The 24798-nt window shown below is 34.8% G+C and overlaps 1 protein-coding gene and 1 non-coding gene across 3 annotated transcripts in view; one reads left to right on the top strand and one right to left on the bottom strand.

Moving 5' to 3' along the window:
* The first annotated feature begins 895 nt into the window (after positions 1-895).
* LOC150080795 (mesoderm induction early response protein 1) overlaps positions 896-24798 on the top strand; it is a 174913-nt gene continuing 151010 nt past the window's right edge. For both annotated transcript variants that reach the window (XM_090381063.1, XM_090381062.1), the window contains exons 1-3: positions 896-947; positions 20525-20607; positions 20750-20774. The gene's annotated coding sequence lies outside the window, so the exon portion shown is untranslated. The remainder of the gene's footprint in view (positions 948-20524; positions 20608-20749; positions 20775-24798) is intronic.
* Positions 24495-24578, bottom strand: TRNAL-UAA (transfer RNA leucine (anticodon UAA)). The gene has a single exon. It is a non-coding gene; the product is annotated as a tRNA-Leu (tRNA).

Raw genomic sequence — 24798 nt, 5'->3', positions numbered from 1 at the left:
CTTTTCTGGCCACTATGACAGTAGAATAAGTATGGAGATTTATTTGTTATACTTTACGTTGCATATCTCTTTGTTGGTTTAATACCCCTTCCAAGAAAGAACAGTTTGTTTTTAATTAAATTAGTGCCATTTTGATTTTATTGTAATTCTGTAGAATGTTAAATACTATTCCTTAGGTCTCTAGGCTGTTGTACTTTTGTTGTGTTAAGAAGGGCAAAAAATTGCTACTTTTAAACTGATTTATTTTTTTCACAACAAATGTTTTAAAAAGTCAGAAATGTTTTTATATGCTGCATTACTAGATTTCTAAACTTGTGTCATTTCATACGGCTTTTTCAACTGCATATAGTTCTAACACCGCAAGAATGAACTCAAGGTTACCATCATAGACATCACATATATTTATATTATAGACCATGATTGAAATGATATCAGAATCAATTCTGTACATTATTTTATTATACATTTATATGATTACTTTTGTTTAAAATTAATCAAAATATCAAAGTTTCATGATCATTCCTTTACTTCTAAAATAGACTTCATCTGGGTAACCTTGAGTTCATTCTTGTAGCAGTATGACTATAGTTTACTTCCTTCCAAAAAAAAAAACAGAGAGAGAGAGATGTGCTCATACATGGCCGTGATGGGAGCAACTTTACTGTCTCTCCCTCTCACATACACAGCATTTATGTTGCAAATGTTGTGTGAATGCAGAAGGATTAACAAGCACATTAATATGTTGTTATAATTATTATTTTATTATTATTATTACTAGCTATGTGGTGCAGGGAAGCCTGAAGCTTATGCTGCACCAGCCAAAAAAAAATTTCCGAGTTACCTTGAGAGAGAGAGAGTCAAAAGGGAATCACCAAGAAAGAGAAAAAGAGAAGAATGATGATATCCAGCTCAGGACCCTGGGTGTGCCAAGCCCATACTCACCAGATGTGAGCCCCTGGGGTTATATTAATATAATAATATATTATTATATTGCAAAACATAAATTTTGCTACTTTCATAAAAAGTCTTATAAACCTAAGACTTATAAAAATTTACATCCATAAGTTTCCAAAATAAGTTAACAAAAATTATCAGTACTGCATTTTATGCCTCTGTGGCAGCTAGCTATTGATTGGTATGCTAGAATAATCAAGTGGCTCAAATCCTCTTCATTCCCCAGAAAATGGTTTTCCTTCTGTAAGACGAGTAATCAAACCTTCAGAATATTTTTCATTTAAAGACAAAAGCAAGATGCATAATAGTTTTTTGTAAAATTAATCAGCTTAGCCAAGGGACAACCATGCTTTTTTTATTGGGGGGGCCCAAAAAATAAAATTCGGAGCTGGTGGGCTACGTGGAATCTCGCAACTGCTGGGTCACAGGCCGTAATAGTAGTTCCTTACCACTAATTAGTAATTATGCATTTTTCAAAACAGGATTTAATTTTTGTTGATAAATACATTTATGGTTTAATTTTTTACACTTAAACAATAAAACCATGTAAAAACCAAGTTTTTACATGGTTTTATTGTTAAATATTGAGAGAAGTAAATAAAGTATCATAAGGAAGCAAAACAGGAAAATCAAATTTTTCTAAGAATAGATATTATGTTCAAAAGTCTGTGTAAAACTGTATTTTGTAAAAAGCTGTGTTAAGCTAGTTCAGGGAGGATCATAACACTTAGAGCTGCATACATGGCCACAGATTGGACCCGTCTGGTTTATCCACAAGCTAAAAAAAAATTAGCAGTTGCAAACAATACCAAAACAGATTTTTTTATCAAAATAATTACATGAAAAATAACAGGTAATAAATCATCATTTAACTAATTATGTCATGAAGGATCAACGTTGTTTGTTTGTTATTAGGAGCATTAGCAACTAAGGCCATATTGCTCCGGGATATGCGGTGGTCATTCCCTGACCTTTCCGCATCCTCTGTATTTGGTGGTGACGGGCTCGAACCCCGGTCTAATTAAGAAGCGTGTGCTACACACTGCTGCTCCTTCCCACCTGGTTATGGAGACGCCCCTGAAGGATCAACTAGCTTTTTTAGATGTAATAAATTATTAATAAAGTTTCATTTCTGAATTTCTTTTCTTTAAAGTAAAAGTCTTATTTTGAGTATGACTTCTGATTAGTAAGTCCATTATGACAAGCATTACATATTATGTCAGTTTCAGAATTAATCTATAATAATAATGAGCAAAATATGGGAAAGTTTTCACTTTAACTACTGCTTTAAATTATAGAGATGGTGCATTTTTTATGGTTGTTTTTTTTTTGTTTATGTTCTTGCAGTCAGAACTTGTGTTTAAATGTAAAAATAAATGGATACATAAAATAAATATGCACACAACTCTTTGTTTCACTGTTGCTGCTTGCATACTGCTTGAAGCATGGGTAGTTTGTTTCATTCAGTACAAGAATTCAAGATATGTTTTTGTGCCAATTGCTGCAACTTGGGCATCGTAAAATTTAATTACGTCCTTTGGTACATGTGTTAATTCTGTGTAAGGCAGAATGGTAACTTGTTCCTGATCATCTTTGCCAATAGAACCACCTTGATATTGTTTATTACTTGAGTTCATCCACTTTCCTTGAGTTGAACTGACAGCAATCATTGTTGGTGTAGCAATGCCCTGTGTAACATTCAGATGTAAAATACCACATCAGAAGTTACTATTAATGTGGCCGCCTCCGTAGCCAGGTGGGAAGGAGCAGCAGTGCGTAGCACATGCTTCTTGATTAGACCGGGGTTCGAGCCCGTCACCACCAAATATGGAGGATGCGGAAAGGTCAGGGAATGACTACCGCATATTCCCGGAGCAATATGGCCTTAGTTGCTAATGCTCCTAAAAACCAAAATAACAACAACTATTAATGTGTAGTGGAAGAGTAATCATATTACTCTTCCACTACACATTAATATACCAGTAGATGTTCCCAATTTTTATGCTTTATTTAGTTTTTTTTATATCTTTTAATCGTTAATTGGCTATAAACAACTATGTGAGTGTTTTTTCACATTCTCAACTGTTATAGGCTTTTATTGTATTTCTATTTTTTAAATTGTGTAGATGTTAATTATATCTCTTGCATTGTTTCTTTCCATTGCAGTTAACATACTTTAGCAACTGAGATTGATTGATTGCCTTGTTATCAAAAAAAGCTATAAAATTCAACTTTAAACAGAAATAATTAGATCTAAAAATAAATTCTGTATTTTCAGTGCCATTTGCAGAAGGCCATTTATTTTTTAAATCTTTAATAACATGTTAATAATTTTGCTTCTGTGGGTAGGGATTTATTTAGTCATATTAGAGCAGTATGAATTACCTGAGGAATTTCTTGTCTAACAATATTCAGGATTTCAGTAGCTATAATTGTTTAACTGTGAAGTAGCAGATAACTGAAATATACTGCTATGTAATTTAATCTTTGGGTTAAATAAATGAAGGATTATTGATCCTTTATGTCTTATAAGCAGTGGTGGGATTCAAATAATTTAACAACCGGTTCGCTGCCCTAATGACTGTTCTAAGTATAAAAAAACTATATACCGAAAGGTAGTTTATTATTTCATGCAGTTAATACTTAAATAAAAGAGGTCCACAAAACTAGATTATGTTTTGTGGACCTCTATAAGAAAGAGTTTTAAAATATTAATGAAAAAATATTAAATAATACCTGACAAAAAAAACAAACTGTTATTTAAGATATTTCCATATTGCTTCTTGATTGGCGCCCTCGCTTGCAATTTTCTTCGCTTTTATCCGAGCCTCATCGGCTGAGTGATCTATCCTTAACCACTGTAGGAGTAGGATCCCATTCCTTTAGAGGTAGGCCGATTAGACTAATAGTCATTGTGTTTGATATATTAGAAACAGTTAGGCAACTTCTCTTCTCTGAACATATTATGTTCATCTTTGAAAAACCCCTTTCCTCTTCTGCTGAACTTACAGCAATTGTTCTGACAATATTTTTAGCTCTTTGAACACTTTCAGGAATTACATAATTCTGGGAAATTTTTAAAATGTTTTCCAAGAAATCTCGATAATCATTAATATCAATTTGGTAATTAAAAATGTCATTAAATATGAGCAATTGTTCTTCAGCTGCTTTCCATGGAACTAGTACTTCTTCAATATTCCAGTAATCTGGCTCCAAAAAATTGAAATTGTAATTTATTCCTTTCTTGAAATTGGCTACAACTTGCTTTTAAATGTTCACAATCCATTAGTCTTTTTTTTTTTTTCAAATTTGTTACAATGTTTTCTGAAAGTCTTTCTCGAGGAAGCCCGAGACAAATCGATGATTTTCTACAAATTTTATAATTTTATATTTTTGAAGGTTTCTGAAGTAATTAATTCATCAACTTTTTTTTCATATGGAACCTTTTCCTTTCCAAGCATTTGAAATGCTTTAATAGATCTTATCACGAGTTTTTCAGCCTTTATTATGTCTATATTTCTTGCTTGCAGTGCATTTGAAAGAAGAGAAATTTCGTTTAAAATATCAATCATCAATGCCAAATCAGTTATAAAATATATATTTTCAAGACGGGCAGCCATACCTAAGTACTTTTTATTTTAATAAAAATAGTGATGTAGCGCTGGATAAGCGTGCCACACAGCTAGGGTTGACCTTAAACTACAGGCAGCCCATCTTGGTCCCAAAACTCTACCAATCTTTATAATTTCAATTCCAAGTTGTTTGGATATTTTGGAAAGTTCAGTTTGGTTCTTATTGGATTGATGAAAAATAGTATATATCTTATCAATAAATATTTTAAAATGGTTTACTTGCTTTGTTTCCTTTATCGAATCGTCTAAAACAAGATGGAGGCGATGATTTAAACAGTGCCATATTATTATGTTTGGAAACTCTTTTGCAATCCTAGTGCTCACTCCAGATTTTCTCCCAAGCATAACGCTGGCACCATCGGAGCAAAATCCTATTAATTTTTTTTCTAGGTAGTTCTTAGTAAGCCCAACATTATTTAAACTTTCCATAACTGAAAAACATATTGTCTCTGCATATTGTTTTTCCAATTCAACTAGTTCAACGAAAATTGTTGGTGATGTAACTGAATCCAAGGCCAATTCTAATACAACAAATTCTGATTTTGGTTTCTTATTGAAAAAAATCTGTCAAACTCTGTTGCCTTTTCATCCTTTTAAGGGCTACTGCAAAAAAATTTAAAAATGTTTTATTTTAATATATTATAGAGCAGGAGCGGATATGTGCCAATATATTTGAATATTTTTACTGGTTCTGTCCACGTGTGGTCATATCATGAACTTTTATAAACAAAGCATTATGCTTATACCATTGATAAACATCAGTCAGAACATACATTTTCTTCATTTTATCGATACTAAACGAAAATTTCTTGCTGAATTAATAAATGGCATAGAATAACAGGCGCCCACCTTAGAGAGAACCCTGATCACAAGTGCCATTTTAACAACCGGTTCGCCGAACTCAACAAAAAATTAGGTATCGGTTCTGCCGAACCGGTGCAAACCCGCTGAATCCCATCACTTCTCTCTCTCTCTGGAACAAACTTTTTAAGCCTTCACATATTTGAATTCATATTCATAAGGTATGAAAGCTACGGCCCTAAAACTACATCTCTAAACCATACTTGCATATACTTTTATATAAATCATTTCAGTTATTTGGCTACATTTATTAATATTTGTAACACCATCTTTTCAGAAGTATTCAGCAATCATGACATCTAGAAAATCGCGAGTTTTATGCACATAATAAGATGCAGCCTCACCTCTACTTCTAATGACAGCATTGATAGATTATGGAACACTTTTAACCAGTTCTTTGTAGCAGGCAGAAATAATTTATGGCCCTTCCTCCTTCAAGTGTAGTTTCCAGTTCAGTTGTAGAATGGAGTCTGTTGGCTGTGACCTGATCTGGTGAGTTGTTGAACCTTACACTGCCCATTATATGAAATGAACTTTATAATGAGCAGAGGGCTCATTTCCATAGAACTTCCAGAGAGAGAGAGAGAGAGCATGAGCACCATGGAACTGTCCAATGTAATCAGTGTACAACCTGACATTGATGGCTTTTTGCACTACAATCAATAGTTGTAAGTCTGAACCACATCCCATGCCATGACTCTGCATTCTCCAGACTTCATAGTGAAATAGTACACTGTAGCAGGTGGCATTCTCTGAACACTGCAACACAACTTGCTGCTCTACAAGATCTGTGTGCATTGTTCTGTTGTCCAAGAACTGTGGTTCTGGCATCACTGCAAAAAGCTGGAATTCATTGCTTTAATGTGAGCATCAACTTTGCATAAAAATTCATGCTTGCAGCCCTCTACAGACCATGGATGCACTTATGGCCAACTCCAGTATAACATTTGTCAAGGATGTTTGTGATTGCTTTCACCATTTTCTTATGGGATCAACAATTTCTGTCTTTTGTTTTGGTCTAGCTGACTTTGAGTACACCTATATTGCTTTCATTCTTTTGTCTTTTTGCAAACATTTGGAATGAATGGAGGGGTGAAATGGGAAGTGTTTTTTTTTTTTTTTTTTTCGGCTGATGCTGTATAAGCTTGCTTTCTTGCATCGTATGCCTCTACTAATACCAACAGTTGACATTACAAGATTGAAACGTGGCTGGGGCACAAAAATGGCAAATTGCTCATATGTCTTCCTGTGAAACTCAGTATATGAATTGTTGTTTTTGATATCTCTTCCAGTGTTCTTCCCAGGACCTGTTGAATGGGTGCACTGCCCGGTGAATTTAACTGACCGCCCGACTAAAATTTAAGCGATTCTCGTGGCACTATATGGTACTGCTCACTGATCTCAATCAATATTAATTTGAACATACTATGCGATCGAGATTAATTTTTGCTCTGGATCACTTAAGTCACATTTATAAATAACAGAAAATTTTATAATATTGTGAAGTAGTACCCTTCCCCACCCGGCTACTTCATAATGCTACCCTGCTGGCAAAATTTTCTGGGGAGAACACTGTCTTCTGCCCACATACTTTTAAATCTGTTAATACCTTGTGCACATCTCATTTATATTGTTCACTGCATTGGAATCGGTGGCTGCATACTTTCAGTAGAGTATGTATATTTCCAGGTGTTTTTTTATAGATGTATACAATTTTAGTGTCTGTATGTGAAAAAACTCAACATCTGAAAGCAAAAATTATAGAGTAAAGCTCAAAGTGTCAAGCTTGTTACTGAAAAGGATAAAGATCTGAAGTCAGTTACCATTCATGATAATCTGATAATCTAATACTCTACTCATTTCTCTTACATGTTAGCAGGTAACGGTCATTTGTACATTTTTTTTTTTATGGAGAACCAGCTGATTCACTAAAGCAAACCATCACTCCCAGGTTCATGTGGACCTGCCAAAGGTTTTCCGTGACTGTACATGTTTTTATGTTTTAATTACATGTGTGAACATAATTTTTGTTCTTTTCGTATATTGTACTTTTATTTCATGAAATGAAATGAAATGAACATGAATCTGAGTTCAAAAGTAAGCAATTCTGTTTGTTATTTTCTGTTTAATTAAATGCAAAACGTTACAAAGTATTAATTAATATTAATAAAATCCCTAATTCATTATACATATAATTCAGTTTGTGAAAGCTAAAGCATGAATATTTCATTTCCATTTTTAGAAAAAAAAATAGAGTGAATAATAAAAAACAACTGAATTAATATTTTAATATGACATGGTAAGACAAGTTTTATGTGATCAGTTACAAAGCTAAATATCTGTACTTGTACAATTTAAGTAGTACATTTTCAGAAATTAGTACTGTATTGTCAAAATTATGTAAGGAACCAAGCTTGTATAGCTTAAAAAAAAAACAAAAAAAACTTCACATCTATATAAAAATTAAGACATTAACCCTTATGTGGAATTGCATAGCCTAACAAACCCTACAGAAAAATTTTATTGCTAGCAAGTCATTGATTTGGAATTAGTGATTGTTGTTTATACCTTTATAATTGTGCATTTAGTCTTGTACATGCAGTTTTTTTTTTTTTTTTTTTCTGTTTATATTGTTCACTGTGTAAATAAGGGGCCCTGTGAGACTACAAGATATCATTTACATTACTCAGTCCAGCCATGTACAGTTTGTGTAGTGATACACTGCTTTTCATCACAAAGGTATGCTTTCCACTATCCAAAAGCTTCTCAAAGATTATCACTATGTAGGTATTGTCAGGAAAAATAAGAGAAATTCCAGTTCAGTTTGCGGCCAGGAAGAGTAACTCGGCTAACCCCAGCATATTTTCATTGCAGGAAGGTGTCACAATAGTACCCTACATTACAAAAAAAAAAAAAAAAAAAAAAGGCCAAAATGTTATTTTGATGTGTAGTGTACATTTTGGTTGTAAAATTTTGCTTTAATGGGGGGGGGGGAAGAAATCATCAGATTTTATAATTTTGCCAGCAGGGAGAAGGAGAGCTTGATGTTGTACTGGTTGTATGCTACATATGATATCAGCCAGCATACTGTATGTATTCCATGGTAATTTTTGTTTCTCTAATGGATTTAGCAAGCATCAGTTTTCAATTGATATTTCTTAGACAATATGCATTCAGGTAGTAATATGTGATTTGTAAGAGAAATAAAAATTATCACAATAAAAGATGGTCATATGAAAAAATGTACTGCCATATTTTTGATTTGAATTGCAGAAGTTTCATATAGTGAGTGTTGCAAGAATCTTGGAATGAAAAGGTTACGAATAATTTAATGTTGCCATTTTGTGTTTATATTTGTTATATATACAGGCAGAATTATATATACATTCATAAAACACTAAATACTTTTTATTTTCAAATATTAAAGTTAAAATGTGGGGCCTATCAGGCTTATTTTCAAATATTAAAGTTAAAATTTTGGGCCTGTCAGGCTGTGTGACACCACTCATGTTACAAAATGGGATGGTACTACTACTACTACTGCTGGACAGGACTGTGTAGGGGTATCTGGGGGTCCAGATTTCATTTCATTTCTTTTGTTAAGCCATGTTATAACCATTTAAGTTGTTTGGCCTGGATGCATCACATTCAGTGCACCCTCCTTTCCTTTCATGGCTTACTGCTGAGTTAAAAAGCTTATAATATGTAGTTTCATACTTCTTTCTGGCATTACACAAAAATGAAGTAGCTTAGAACCAGAAGCTGCAAGAAGGAAAACAGTAGAAATGAAAAGTGTTATAAATTCTCCCCCTTTGGTAGCTGCTAGAAAAGAATATTTATCCAAATCTGAAAAAAAGTCTGCTATGAAAATAAAATATTATTTTGGGTAATAATATTTCTGAAAAACATTTTCTTCAATGAAAATAAAAAGAAATACAAGATATGACTGATTGATCATTTAGATAACTTTTTTTGTTTTTCTAGATATTGTTTTTATTAATAAAATAAGAAAAATGTGTTTAATTTTGATATATCAATGTGAAATAGAATTTATAGCAAACAAATAAGTGTATCAGTTTTATATAAATAAAATAAACTTTTTGACCTTTAAGATATGTATGTTCACCTGCTGTTGATTGTAAAAGTATAAAATGCCATCCCATGCATAAACTTTACCCGTCACTGCTGTAAAGAGTACTTACTGTCTGGTTAACATCAGAATTGTAATGTATTGTGAAAAGGACATTAAATGAAGAAGTTAATAAAAATATGTATAATATACAGGGTTGTTAAAATTAAAGTATCCCTATGTAGAGGACTCTGGAGCAAGTTCTAAGGCTCGTACTAAAGAGAAATTTGGACAACAGGTACAATAAAGAATGCGCTCGCCATTTATTGGAAAAAAAATAATTATCCTAGTTATGGTTATGCAAATAACTTACATTATTTGCATAATCGTAAGTTATTGCCACAGTGCCACTACTCAGCTTTACTGTACTGTATAAAAGCAAATCATATAATAGATGTTTGCCTGAACTACAGCAGCAATGCCAACAACATTGCAGGAAAAGGCACTATTAGTGAAGCTGTACTATCAGAACAGCAACAATGCAGCTGCAGCTATCAGAGAATTCCGGCATCAGAATGTGTGGACCTGTGACTGTTTATGCTGTCCACAAAATGATTGCGAAATTTGAAGCAACAGGACAGCTTGGCGTTCAACCAGGTAGAGGTCAAAAACGAGTGGACTCCTCTCGTGTTGAAGATGTGGCTATGGCTATTGTGGATTTATCAAGTCAACCTCCATGTGGCAGCGCAAGTGTGCCAACTGTTTCTCGTGAAGTGGACATGCCGTATTCCACTGTAAGGCTAGTAATGCGTCAGGTGTTGCGGTACTATCCTTACAAGATGCACATGCTACAGCAGCTAAAGCATGGTGATGCAGATTCTATTCGTTTCACATACGCACTTCAGTTTCTGGCGCAAATGACAGTGGATATCACTTGGCCATGGAACATCCTTTGGAGTGATGAAGCCCACTTCTGCTTAAACGGACAAGTGAATATGCACAACTGTTACATTTGGGCAACAAAAAACCCTCGAGTTATCCAAGTTATCCAAGTTATCCGTTGCATTCTCCAAAAGTGACGGTGTGGTGTGGATTTATGGCCACATTCATGATTGGGCCATATATTTTTGAACAGGTAACACCGACTGGACCCTGCACCTGTTCTGTCACTGGACAGCGATATTATGAAATGTTGGCAAATTTTGCAATACCAGAGCTGCAACAACATGGGTGCCTTCAGGATACCATATTCATGCGAGATGGTGCGCCACCCCACATCCACCGTTGTGTCCAAAGATTGCTAAGGCAACACTACAGACAAATGGGTCATCAGCTGTTGTTTCCAGACATCTTGGCCACCCCGATCACCAGACCTCACCCGATGCAACTTCTGGTTGTGCGTTTTTTGAAGAACCAGTTGTATCGGGAAGGATGTCAGCGTTAGACGTCATGTGTTGGCTATTCCAGTTGACAAGTTACGTTCTGCTGTAGAAATTGCTGTTCTTCGAATGGAAACTGTTGTTGACCAAAATGTAGGACACTTTGAACAGTTTTAGCGCTGTTCAAGTGATTTGTATTGCCACAGCATCATATAGTGACAAATTTTGTAACTATTTTTTTTTTCCAATAAATGGTGCGCGCATTCTTTATTGTACCAGTTGTCCAAATTTCTCTTCAGTACGAGCCTTAGAACTCGCTCCAGAGCCATCTACATAGGGATACTTTAATTTTAGCAATCCTGTACTTGACACTACATCTTTTTTTTCGTGAATAAATATTCAGTTTTTTGACAGTAAATAGTTAGGTACCAGCATATCAACCTAGATAATAATACCTCAATTAAACGAAATTATAGGGTGACATTTTTGGATCACATGTGAAATTTTATCATAAGGCCGAAATGGTTATAAAGTGAAGAAAAAAATAATAAGGACCATTACATCATCAAATAGTCTAACCTTATTTTGATGAATACAATGGTAGGATTCCATATGGCATTGAGAAATGTAATATCATAATTTATTTAGATGAGAGGGAATTGATGTATGTGTGTGCCTTACATGTATTTACTGTTAATAAACGGAATACTCAATAACAAATAGCAGGCATGGTGTAAAGTTGTGTTATATATTTTTCATGATAGGTACAATTTTGAAAGCAGTAGAATCAAATCATATGGGTATCCCATAGAGCACACACCTTAAATTTTAGAAAGTAGTGATTGAATTACTCCCCAAGAATTGGAAGCTGTCATCCCACCACTTTGAAATGTTTTCAGCATTTTTTGGTACTTCATCAGAAAGTTGGTAGGACTTGGTCAGCTCTAAAGGTTGCAGTATATTACTACCAGATTTCCCTCAGCATGAATTGTTGGGGAGGCTTCCACCCTGCAGTGGGTTGATAATGGCTGCACTTTACTTTTTTTTTTTTTACTACCAGATACCGCCGTAGCCTAGTGGTCAGGCGGTGGGTGCATAAGTACACGTGCCTTGAGTGACAGGGGTTCAAGCCCGTGACTGCTGAATACGGTGCTGTTTCTTGTATTCTGTCTATCTGTTAACTCCTCTGACTGTTTGGTTGTCCTGGAGTATAAACAGAAAATTTATTTATTTATTTATATTACATCATTACCAAGTCTTTGTTGCCATAAACTTTAGTAAACTAGTTTTAAGATCATATAAACCAATTTAAAATTACTTCATTTTCCAGATGATAAGATACCCTTGTTTTTAGAAGGCAAGGATCTTTGTGAAAACACTTTATTGTATATATTTGGAGCACACTTTCACAAGTGCTTACTAAACAAAATGTCAGTGTAGAATGTCAAAAATATCACTACTGTCACACTCTTCATTACTAATATTATGGTTCCGAACTTTCAAATTCTTGAAAGATAACTGTCTCATGTTTGGCTAACTCCCACAAATTTTTTCCCATTCACACACTTGTAAAATTGTTAGTTTATATATTCATCCTGTTGTTAAATCATGATTTGGTTCTTCCACCTATTTGGTCCACTTTCCACACATAAATGGTTTATTAATTAAGATGTCCAGTGACTTCAGTTGGCTAAGACATTTTGGAATTACAGCTAACTCTGTTTAATTTTGCAACTATCCTTGTTGCCTTAATTGCATGTGATCTGAATCACATCATCTCTTTTAAGAAGATTTTTTTTTCTAGCTTTTTTAAAATGTCAGTGATTTTTTTTTCCCTAGCTTTTTTAGAAAGCTGCCATAATTAATTTCTCTAGCCATGATTAAAGATAAAAACATTCCTGTGCACCTAGTATACCTTCAGATCATAAGCATCAAGGGAGTTTTAGGCAACATTTAAAGCTTCATTTAAAAGAGTGACTTATGTTCTGGAAAATACAGTACTTAAAAATCCTACCCAGAAATACATTTTTTAGGAAACTCCTTGGTAGATGATAGATAATAGATAACAGGTAATCATATTTTTAATTATTTTTGCAGTATTAGGTAGCTGATAAATTTCTAGTGGTTTCCCTTATGACACAATTCAACTCAATCCAAGCAACCTATACAAAAAAAAGCAGCATATTTACTTTCTGAAACATTTCATTGTCAGTCTGATTTCTATCCTTTAATTTTCTGTGAGCTTTTAATCATTTTACATATAAAGGGAGGAAGGAGAGGAGAGAGACCATTTCATGCTATTGTATTGATAGCAATAAATTGTTAATCCAAATTAGATGATACTTAATGCCCACATGAACTTGATGTTGTGGTGGGGAAGAGAACTGTTTAGCCTTGGTTGAATTTTGCTTGCAGTAGTCTGCAAAATGTGCCAAAAGAGGGAAGTCCATGTCTTCTGCTTTTGTTTTTTTGTTGTTCCTCATATTGTTTACTTCGCTGTGAGTTAACTGAATTCATGTCATGGTTTTGAAGTATTCTTCACATCAAGAATAACCCTTTAATAAGTATTTTCACGTGTAAGCTCTCTGTTGTATGTGTGTGTGTGTGTGTGTGTGTGTGTATATATATATATATTTTTTTTTTTTATTATTATTTTTTTTCTTTCATATGTGGACTTTCTCCACTGTGTACACATTTATATGTTTACAGGGTCATTTCAGTGTGTTTCAAATAATATGTTTATTCATATATGAATTGCCTTAATCTTCAGTAAATGCTGCCATCTCTTTTCAAATACTTGTAGACAGTTTATGATAGATGGCAGCTTGAAAATAGCTTTGAAAATTGAAGGAGGAGATCACATTTGTCAGTTGTTTTTACCCAATATGGACTTACAAAAGTCAAACTTCTTTGGAATTCACATCCAGAAATTGAATCATTTGAATGAAGTTAAGTTGTTTAGAGGATGTTAATATATATAAAAAAAAGGAAGTAACAAAGAGTTATGTATTTATTTATTGTTTTTATTATTATTTATTTTATTATATTTTTAAAATTCCAGTGAGATTTCTGACAGTAATTTCATTGTAACATTAGGCAGTGAAGTCAAAATGATAGCAAATTATTGTTAAAAGTTTTCATTTTTGTAAATTTTCAAAATTCAGGAAAAAACTTACCTCACAGAGTCATTGTAATGGGGAACTTGCTGACTGGGCTAGCCAGGTGGGTAAAGTGCCTGCCTGGCAACCCAAAGGTCGTGGGTTTGAATCCCACCTCAGGCTTGGATCAGAGTAAAATGCAAAAACTTTGGGAGGTGCATTATGGCCACAGAAGCTGATGTGGCAACAACTAACAAAAAGAAAAAAAAAAAAATGGGGAACTACTCCAAGCCCACACACTTTTATTAGACTTATTAATGAAAGGGTTAACTAAACTTTGTATACATGCAGCTTCCAAAACACACACACACACACACACACACACACCCATTATGGTTGTTGGGTACTTTCTGCATATAGCAGTGTCCCAGGTCCATAAACCATTATTAATAATATTTTAAACTGCTGCTTTCTTATAAATATATATATATAAGTGTATAAGAATATATAAATCCATCAACAGAAACTTTGATTTTATATTACATTTAATATATATATGTACACTGTGCTGCCATTTTATTAGGTACACCTACCTAGTAGCGTGTTGAGCCTCCTTTAGTCTTCAAAACAGCCTAAATTTGTCTAGGTATGGATTGAACAAGATGCTGAAAATGTTGTGCACGAATGGAGTACCATGCAGACATGAGTGTGTCATGCAGTTTCTTGAGATTTGATGGAGGTATAGGCCTGCAGCAAACAGCCCTTTCCAGCTCATCCCAAAGATGTTCAGTAGGATTGAGATCTGTAGACTGAGTGGGCCACTGCAGCAAAGAAAAGTCATTATCATGTTCCTGAAAACATTCCATAGTGATTCGGGCTTTGCACACTGGTGCATTATCTTGCTGGGAGTAACCATCTGACTGAGGATAAACTGTCAACAAGAATGGATGCACTTGGTCAGCAACGATGTTTAGGTACGATGTGTCATTCAGATGTGAATCTATAGGTATCAATGGACCCAACAATGTGTGCCAAGAAAACATTCCCCACCACCTTGCACAGTAGTCGTCAGACATGACGGGTCAATGGATTCATGTTGTTTTTGCCAAATTCTGAGCCTTCCATCCATCTACATGATGCACCAGGAACTTCGACGTGTCAGACCAAGCAACTATTTTCCAATCCTCGATAGTCCAGTGCTGGTGCTGCTGTGCCCACAGGAGGTGTGCTCTCTTGTTCTTCATTGATAACAAAGGTATACGATTTGGCCGTCAGCTGTTGTAGCCCATTCGCGACAAAGTGCGGCTAGTGGTCTGTTGCGATATTTTGTTCTGCGCACCAAGGTTGTCTTCTGATGTGATGTGCGACATTGTGGCCCATCTGTTTGCTTTCACAATTCTAGCCATCCTCCTCTGACCTCTCTCATCTACAAGCAATTTTCTTCCACAGGAGTGCTGTTGTGAGGATGTTTTCTGTTCGTTGCACCATTCTCGATATACCCTTGAAACTGTGGTGCATGAAAAGTTCAGAAGAACTGCCGTTTCAGAGATACTTTCTCCAGCAAATCTTGCACCTACAACCATGCCACGTTTGAAGTTCGTTTGATCACTTCTTTCCCCCATTTTTGCTGCGGTTTGTATGCTTAACTGTTACCAGAACGGTTGTTCAGCTGCATTTATATCCAGAACTATGGTCATGTGACTTTTTTAAAAATTATTATTATTAGCCATATGGTGCAAGGAAGCCTGAGACTTATGCTGCAACAGCCAAAAAAAACCAATTCCCGAATTACATCAGGACCCTGGGTGTGCCAAGCCCATACTCGCAACGTTGTGGGACAAACCATTTGCGTGCACAGCAGGGGTGTACCTAATAAAGTGGCAGCACAGTGTGTGTGTGTGTGTGTGTGTGTATACACACACACACACACACACACATACTTTTATTTCTTTAATTAAATTAATTTAATTTAATTTATTTCTTTAATTAAACTTAATGGAGGTTTGACAAATATTTGCTAAAATGAATATATGAATTTCAGTATCATGACTGTTAGTATTGTAGTGATTATATTGTTAGTAGTAATTGCTCATGTTTGGGTTAGAATTACAGAGGAAACAAAACATATATACTGTTTTCAGTTGTTCATGCTTATCTATATGCAGTCTCCAATAATGTATCCATTCCACATATATATATATATATATATATATATATATTAGAGTAGCTCTTGTGGGGAGACACTTTGATATACTCCCAGCTACTGCATATAAGCAGTGTATCGATCATTGGAAACTGTGTATACATAATCAAAAAGAATATGCTGGAAAGCAGTAGGTTTAACTTCCTGTGCATAATTCTATTTCTTATGAAAATTGGTGCTCACTTTTAAGTGCTCTGTATACCATATTATATTAATTAAGCTGTTTTGTTTCACCTTATGTTTCTGACATTGCTGCACATTTTCATAGTATTATATTTTTGATTAGTTTTTAAAGACTGAATTAAAAGGTTTATATAGAAAAATCAGCAACTAGTTATCTTCTTTATTAAGAAAAATATGGAAAAAAATATTGCCAACAGAATATTGTCAATATATATCATGATTTTGAAGTATTCTTCATATCAAAATTAACCCTTTAGTAAGTGTATAGTATTTTCATGTGTAAGCTCCATGTTGTATATATGTATGTATATATACATTTTTCATATGTAGGCTTTTTCTATTGATGTACATATATGTTTTCGGAGTCATTTACAGTGTGTTTCAAATAATTTGTTGATTCACATATGAATTGCCTTAATCTTCAGTAAATATGTTCACATTTAAGCTTGTGGAAAGTAGCATTCTATATTTGGCATACTGCATTACACGTGTTCTCCCCAGGACCTATTGAATGGGCGCACTGCACGGCTAAAATTTAAGCAATTTTTCACGGTACCGTATGGTACCGTGAGAATCGCTCACTGATCTCGATCAATATTAATTCAAACATACTATGCGATCGAGGTCAATGCAAAAGGAGCATGTAATGTTAAATTATTATGCAATTAATTTTTGCTTTGGATCACTTAAGTTACATTTATAAATAACAGGAAATTTTATAATATTGCGAAGTATTACACTTCACCACTTGGCTACTTCATAATGCCACTCAGTTGGCAAAATTTTCTAGGGAGAACACTGATAATATATATTACTGTATTACATAATGCATCAATATGTATTGATGCAAAGGATAATAAAGATATTAATGTATGTATGTATGTATTCATTAAATAATGTTTTTTTTTATACATATTTGCTTTGACTTATTTTTGCATGTTGATATAAATGAAGTATTTATAATTAACCCACATACAAAAACTCTTAGGCCTATGGAGCTCATTTTAAGCCTATTTTTCAATGGAGATACCTTTAATTTTTAATTTAAAAAAATCTTGAAAGATATTGTGAATTACTGATGGGTGCACTGGGTAGTTTAGAGGAGTAAAAAAATTGGGGATCAGAATGCCCCCAGTGGGGGGTGGTATCTGACACTTGCTAACAGGTTAAATGATATTAAGGTATTATTTCTCTGGAATTTTTCATTTATGTTATCATTATCTTATGGAATGTGATAAGTTTATCATACAAGTATATGAAGTTATAAATACTTAATAGTTTTTCAAAAATTGAATATTATTGAAGTCAGTTTTATTGAAGAATGGAAAATGTCAACAGATATATTTTGCAACTTGAAATTATTTAAATTCATAGATTTATCTAAATAAATATTTTTTCTTTTTTATAAATTTTATATTATATTTTTTATTTATCTATATTTGTTATATATATTTTTTATGTTTTATTTTTTATTTTATTTCATTAGTACTGTCTGTTCAAGGAATGTTTTTCTATAAAATGATTGGATAAATACGTAATATACAATAGATTCTTGATTATCTGAGAGCAGAGGCCTGTGAAAGACTAAGTCAGATAACAAAAAGAAATACATAAAAAATGAAACTGTTATAGGTGTTTCTGTTTATGTTTTGTAATGTTCTTATAGACAAGACCCTTAAATTTTTCAGAAACCTCATCTTATTTGCTTTCCACCTGCTTAATTCCATATATATACACATGGGTAGCCTATTTCACTTTGGTTTTATTACTTATGGTTAATTAGTATTAGTAGTGGCAAATGATGCAAGAAAGCAAGCTTATGAGCATCAGCCCAAATAAAAAAGAGGAAAACTTACTCCATCAATATCAGTAGTTTGTCTAGTTCTTTGAATTCAACCACCTACTTGGCTGAAGGCAACATATCTATTCTGCAACCATTCTTTCTCAATTTGAATTTTGGTGCACTATGGCCATAGTTGCTGATGCGCCTAATAAATCGCTAAACCAACAACAACAACAATCAATTTGAATTTATACCCCTACATGGGGCATAGTTTGAGCAAGAAGAATCCCATCAGCATTTATCTTGCTCAATCCATTCAAGGCCTTAAACATCTCAATCAGTTTACTTCACAGGTACCTAGTCTACAGATGCTTAATTTACAGAACTGAAGCCTTTCTTGGTAAGAACACTCTTACCTTTTTCTTATCACTAGTCTCATTGCCCTTTTCTGCACCCAGTACAAGCAGATCTACATCCTAAAATTAGGCCTCCAGACCTATATGGAGTACTCGAGATGTGGCCTGACCATTGCCTTATAATGGGATAACCACCTTATCCTTGCTAGCAAAATTCTTGTATATCATTGACAAAACCTCATGAACTGTCCTGATAGCCTGTCTGCACTGTCAGAGAACTTCATATCTGACTGCACAGTTACCTTCTTGTACCCTTCACCAGTGTTGTTGCCCTTCTTTGCACCTGTCCAGAAATTCTACACCCTTCCTAAAATAAAGCCTGTGGAGCTGTATGGAGTATCCAATATGTGGACTAACTATTGCCTTATACAATGGGAAAATTACCTCCTTATCCCTGCTAGCAAAATTCCTGTATATCATTAACAAAACTTCATGAACTGACAAAACTCCCCTGACAGCCTGTCTGCACTGCTCAGAGAACTTCATATCTGAATGCATAGTTACAGTTACTGCAGGTCTTTTTCATTTTCCGCTACCCTGAGTGTAGTACCATCCATTTGGTATGTTAATCTGGGATTACTGCTACCGATATGCAGTACCTGGCATTTGTCAATGTTAAACTTCAATTTGCCATTTCTCAGCCCATCTGCCTAATTTTTCAAAATCTTGTTGCAGTATTATACTTTGATTATTATCATTAACCACCCTGCCAACCTTTTTTATCATCTGCAAACTTAGACATTAAACCTAATATACCTTCATCAGTATCATTAATAAATATAGAAAACAATAATGGACCCAGCACTGAACCCTGAGGGATGCCACTAATAACATTAATCCATGAAGAGCAGTGTCCATTGATAATTATTGTATGCTTCTCCCACTCAACCATCCCTTAATCCATAACAGTAATGTGTCCTTAATGCCATGCTGCTGCAATTGCAGTCTTTTATGTGCAACAGTATCAAAAGCTTCCTTGAAATCAAAATTTGTGATACCAAAATTATTTCTTGCATCTAGTTCCCTTGTTTCTACATCATAGTATTCAATCAAATTGTTCAGACAAGATTGCCCCTTGACAAATCCATGCTGTGACTGAAGTATAACTGCATTTCTGTTCATATGGTCCTGCATTACTTCTTTAGCCAGTGACTCAATTATTTTCTCTGGAAAGTTAAGCTAAGAGGTCTTTGACTCATGTCATTCTTTGATCTTCCTTTCTGAATTAGGGATATATTCACACACCTCCAGTTCACAGGGACTGCTCCTGAATCCAAAGATGTTCTCATAATTGACTGCAGCATAGGTTGTTTAACTCCTATGCTGCCTCTCTTAATATAATTGGATAGATTCTATCCATCCACTCCAGATGATTTTTTATGTTTAAATTCAACAATTTCTGTTCCACTTTCCTCTTAGTTATCACAAAACCATTTTTCTCCCTATTAGAGTTTGATAAATCTTCTGGTATCCTCTTCCCTAAAGAATTTCTCATGTGTGAATGTAGATAAAATGTACCTTTTCAATTTTTCAGCAACCTGATCAGGATCATCAACAGTTAAACCATTGATATCAAGTGGACCAATGTGAATTTAGGAATTTTCTCCGAGATTTTTTAATTTGTGTGTCCATCATGCTATTAATAAACATGGAAATGGTGTTAAATTGTCACCTTTAATGTCTCTGCTTGACTACATGGAAGGGTATGATGATGATGAGAATGATGCTTCCAAATTTATTTAGTGCCATTCAAAAGATAGTAAACAAAATGAAAAATCAGACTTTGTTGTTTTTGTTTTTCAAAAAAATTATATGTACTTAATAAATTTTATGTCAAATCTCACTGAGTAGTATATACTTTTAGAAATACGAATGTAGTATGTATGAAATTAAATTTGTTTTTGTCACATTTACAAGTGCTTTCTTTCATTTTGCATGTGATCCAGGAAAATTTATTTTCCAACCACCTCGGATAGGATAATCAGGGATCTGTGGTATCACTATAGAAAGGAGATTAACATGAAATTCAGTTAAGCATTTGCAAAAAAGAATTCAATATAAAAACTTTTCTTGGCCATTTAATTTTTTCAGTATTCATTAGAGAGGCATATTTCATTCATTTCATAATGCTATTATGTCTCATTTTTAATCTTCATATTTTTTTTTTCTAGCCAAGTGCCAGTGAATCCAGTGCAGGTAAGCTAATTTATTTTTTTTTATTAGTTTTAATCATAATATTAATTTTTATTGAAAATTTGTTTCAACAATTTTTTTTAAATCATGATGATTAATTAATTTTGCTCTGATGCCTAGTTTTGTGAGAAGCACATTGGGCTCCTTGATATGAGTGAAGCAGTGAACCATTTAAATGCTTCCACTGGAAATTGTTTTTATCTAGGAAACAATTCCAGCATCTCTTCATGGCTGCATTTTATCCATCTGCAAATAGGTTTTTTTACAACAAGATAAGGCACCTCCGTAGCCAGGTGGGAAGGAGCAGCAGTGCGTAGCACATGCTTCTTGATTAGACCGGGGTTCGAGCCCGTCACCACCAAATACGGAGGATGCAGAAAGGTCAGGGAATGACCACCGCATATCCCGGAGCAATATGGTCTTAGTTTCTAATGCTCCTAAAAACCAAATAACAAACAAACAAACAACAAGATAATGCACCACATCATCAACCTGGAATTGTATAAAACAGTTTCCAGGAAACAGACTGAATTCAGCCTATTCTGGTAGCTTCTGTAATCACCAGGTGACCACTGTGGGATGAGGTGGAATAAGCTCTTTTGAATAGAGATCTGTGACAACTGTGTGGAAGCAGTTGAAACAACATTGACTAAATCCATGTGGCATGCTTTTGACAACTCAAGTCTGCTACAATTAGTTTACACTATTCTGGTGGCTAAAGGGGAACCTACTTACTATTGGGTAGGTGTACCTAAAAAAAAAGTATATGGCCCTCAAAACAATCAGACATGCAGAGTTGATTATAGTCATGGGATTTAATGACTGCAAATAATTCAAAATATGGATTGCCGCAAATAAGCTTTGAGTTCTCAAAATTTTCTTGGTTTAGGTCAGAATTTTTATTTATTTATATACCTTATCATACAAAATTGTGATCCCCATATAGTACAACAAATCACAAAATTTATAGACAGTTAGTTTTTTTATAGTACACTGAGAGTACAAATAAATAGTCTGAAACAGGGGTGGGCAACCTCCAGCCTGTGGGCCAACTTCGTCCGGTAAACTTGCGTAATCTGGCCCAATATCGTTATCAAAATATATATAATAAATGGTGTGCCGTTTATTATATATTTTTTTAAATTAGTGTAATTTCTGAGGTAAATTTAGAAAATACTCTGCACATTGCTATGACAAATATCAATCCAGATATCTATTCATTGATAAAAATAAGCAGTATCAAATCTAGAAAACATGCATTAGCATTAGTAGAGGCATTTGATGCAAGAAAGCAAGCTTATGCAGCATCAGCCAAAAAAAATAAAATAAATAAAATCAAATAAAATAAATAAATAAAAAAATAACCACTTCCACTTCACCCCTCTGTTCATTCAAAATACCTGTCCAGCTGAGCCTTAAACTTATTTAGGCTATCAACTTCCATGACAAGGGATGGAAGTCTATTCCACCAACCAACCACCCGCTGGCTAAAGGCAAATTTCCTCACATCTATCCTACATGTCTTTTCTCAATTTGAATTTATGCCCTCTCAGGTGATTATTCTGAGCAAGAGGAGGAATCCCATCAGCATTGAGCATGCTCAAACCATTCAAGACTTTATACACCTCTATCAGATCACCTCGCTGGTGCCTAGTCCCCAGACACTGTAATTTGCAAAACTTAAGCCTTTCTTCGTAAGAGCACCCCTTTGTTCCATTCAATAATCTTGTTGCCCTTCTCTGTACTCGTTCCAGCAGCTCTACATCCTTCTTGAAATGAGGCCTCCAGACCTGTATACTGTACTCTAGGTGTGGCCTGACCATTGCCTTATACAAGGGAATAATCACCTCCTTATCCCTGCTAGAAAAATTCATATATATCATCGACAATACACCATGAGCTACTCTTGCAGCCCGTCTGCACTGTCAGAAAACTTCATATCTGCCTGCACAACCACCCCCAGGTCCCTTTCATTCTCTACCACTGTCAGTGTAGTACCACAGAGTTGATACGTTGCTCTGGGGTTGCTTTTTCCCATATGTAATACTTTATATTTGTCAATGTTAAACTTCATTTGCCATCTCTCAGCCCATCTGCTCAACCTTTCCAGATCCTGTTGCAGTAGCATAGTGTCAGTAGTGTCCTTGACAAGGCTGCCAACCTTCGTATCGTCTGCAAACTTGGACATTAAGCTTGATATACCATCATCAATATCATTTATAAATACAGAAAACAATAATGGACCCAATACTGAACCCTGAGGGACTCCACTAATAACATTAGTCAATGATGAGCAGTGTCCATTGATTACCACTCTCTGTCTTCTCCCCCTCAACCACCCCTTTATCCATAGCAACAATTGGCCAATAATGCCACACTGCTCCAATTTGTGCAGCAGTCTTCCACGTGCAACAGTATCAAAAGCCTTTCTAAGATCCAAGTATATAATATCAAAGTTATTCCCTGCATCCAGTTCCTTTGTAACCGCATCATAGTATCCAATCAAATTGGTCAGGCAAGACTTCCCCTTAACAAAACCATGCTGTGTCTGAGCTTTTAACCAGTGCCTCCATTAATTTTCCAGGAACGGAAGTTAAACTAACAGATCTATAATTACTTGTGCCAGCCTTTGATCCTCCTTTGTGAATTGGGGTCACATTTGCACATCTCCAGTCCATGGGTACTTCCCCTGAGTCCAAGGAAGCTCTCATAATTATGGCTAAGGGTTTGCTTACTTCCTTTGCTGCCTCCTTTAATATAACTGGATAGATCCCATCCACTCCAGGTGCCTTTCTTGTATTTACTTCAACAATTTCTCCTCCACTTTACTCTCAGTTATTACAAGATTCTCTAGCTTACTGCCAGAGTTGAATACACCCCTGGCATTTCCCTCGCTGAATAACTCCTCATGTGTGAATGTCGATGCAAAATATTCATTCAGTTTGTTAGCTACCTGAGCAGGATCATCAACAGTTGACCCATCGATATCAAGTGGACCAATCTGATTCATCCCCTTCTAGAGTTTACATAAGTAAAGAACTCTTTGCTGTTTTTCTTTGCATCCCTTGCCAAAGATTTCTCATAATCTGCCTTCGCCTGCCTAACCTCCTTTGTAACTTGGTTACAGATCAACTTGTATCTATCATAGGCTTCTGTGTCACGTGTTAATTTGTATGTATCCCATGCATTTTTCTTCTCTGCCATATGTCTCATTAGTTCATCTGACATCCACTTAGGCCTAAACCTTGAACAATATTTCTTAGTTGGTATGTAAAGCCTAGTAGCTTCCAAGATAAGTTCTTTGAATGCTTCCCATTTTGAATTTGCTGTTGGTAACATCATCAGTTGGTCTTACTGTATAGAATTTAAATACTTTCTCAGTCCATCGTAGTCGCCTTTACGAAAGCAATAACCCTTCCCTTTACCCCTAATGGTAGTTACCTCTTTGAGTAAATCCCACTTCAACACACTGTGATCACTGCCACCTAGTGGTTCATTTAACTGCAGATTCTTAATGCATGAAGAATCACTACTGATAATCAAATCAAGAGTATTACTCCCTCTAGTTGCTTCCCAAACATGCTGATGTAGAAAACAATCATCCAATAAATCCACAAAAGCCTTGTAGTGTGTGAGTGACCAGCCCCCAAATTCCAGTCAGTATCTGGGAAATTAAAATCCCCCATTATAAGACTCTGATTTACTGGCCCAACACCTCTTAATTGCCAGGAGTGGGGTTTGAACCCACGCCCTCTTAGGAGGACCAGATCTTAAGTCTGGCGCCTTAGACCACTCGGCCACCCTGGTATGTAATGCCTTGAATGTCTGGCTGCATATCACGAATATAATTTCTAGTAATGACCGACAGACTGGTGTAAGTTAAACTTTATTAAAATAAATAAATAAATAAATAGACAAAGTCTCAGTGTAGCAGTAAATGTTTATCATAATCAGTAAAAAAAAGTCATTAGTGGTAAAGATCATTAAAATATGACAGACGAACTCTGTATGTGACAGCTGAGAACTT

The sequence above is a fragment of the Mastigoproctus giganteus genome, chromosome 9, assembly GCF_048544385.1.
Source record: "Mastigoproctus giganteus isolate SK-2022 chromosome 9, ASM4854438v1, whole genome shotgun sequence".
Lineage (NCBI taxonomy): Eukaryota > Metazoa > Arthropoda > Arachnida > Uropygi > Thelyphonidae > Mastigoproctus > Mastigoproctus giganteus.
The sequence above is the reverse complement of the archived record's forward strand: the minus strand, read 5'-3'. Positions and strand labels throughout refer to the sequence as shown.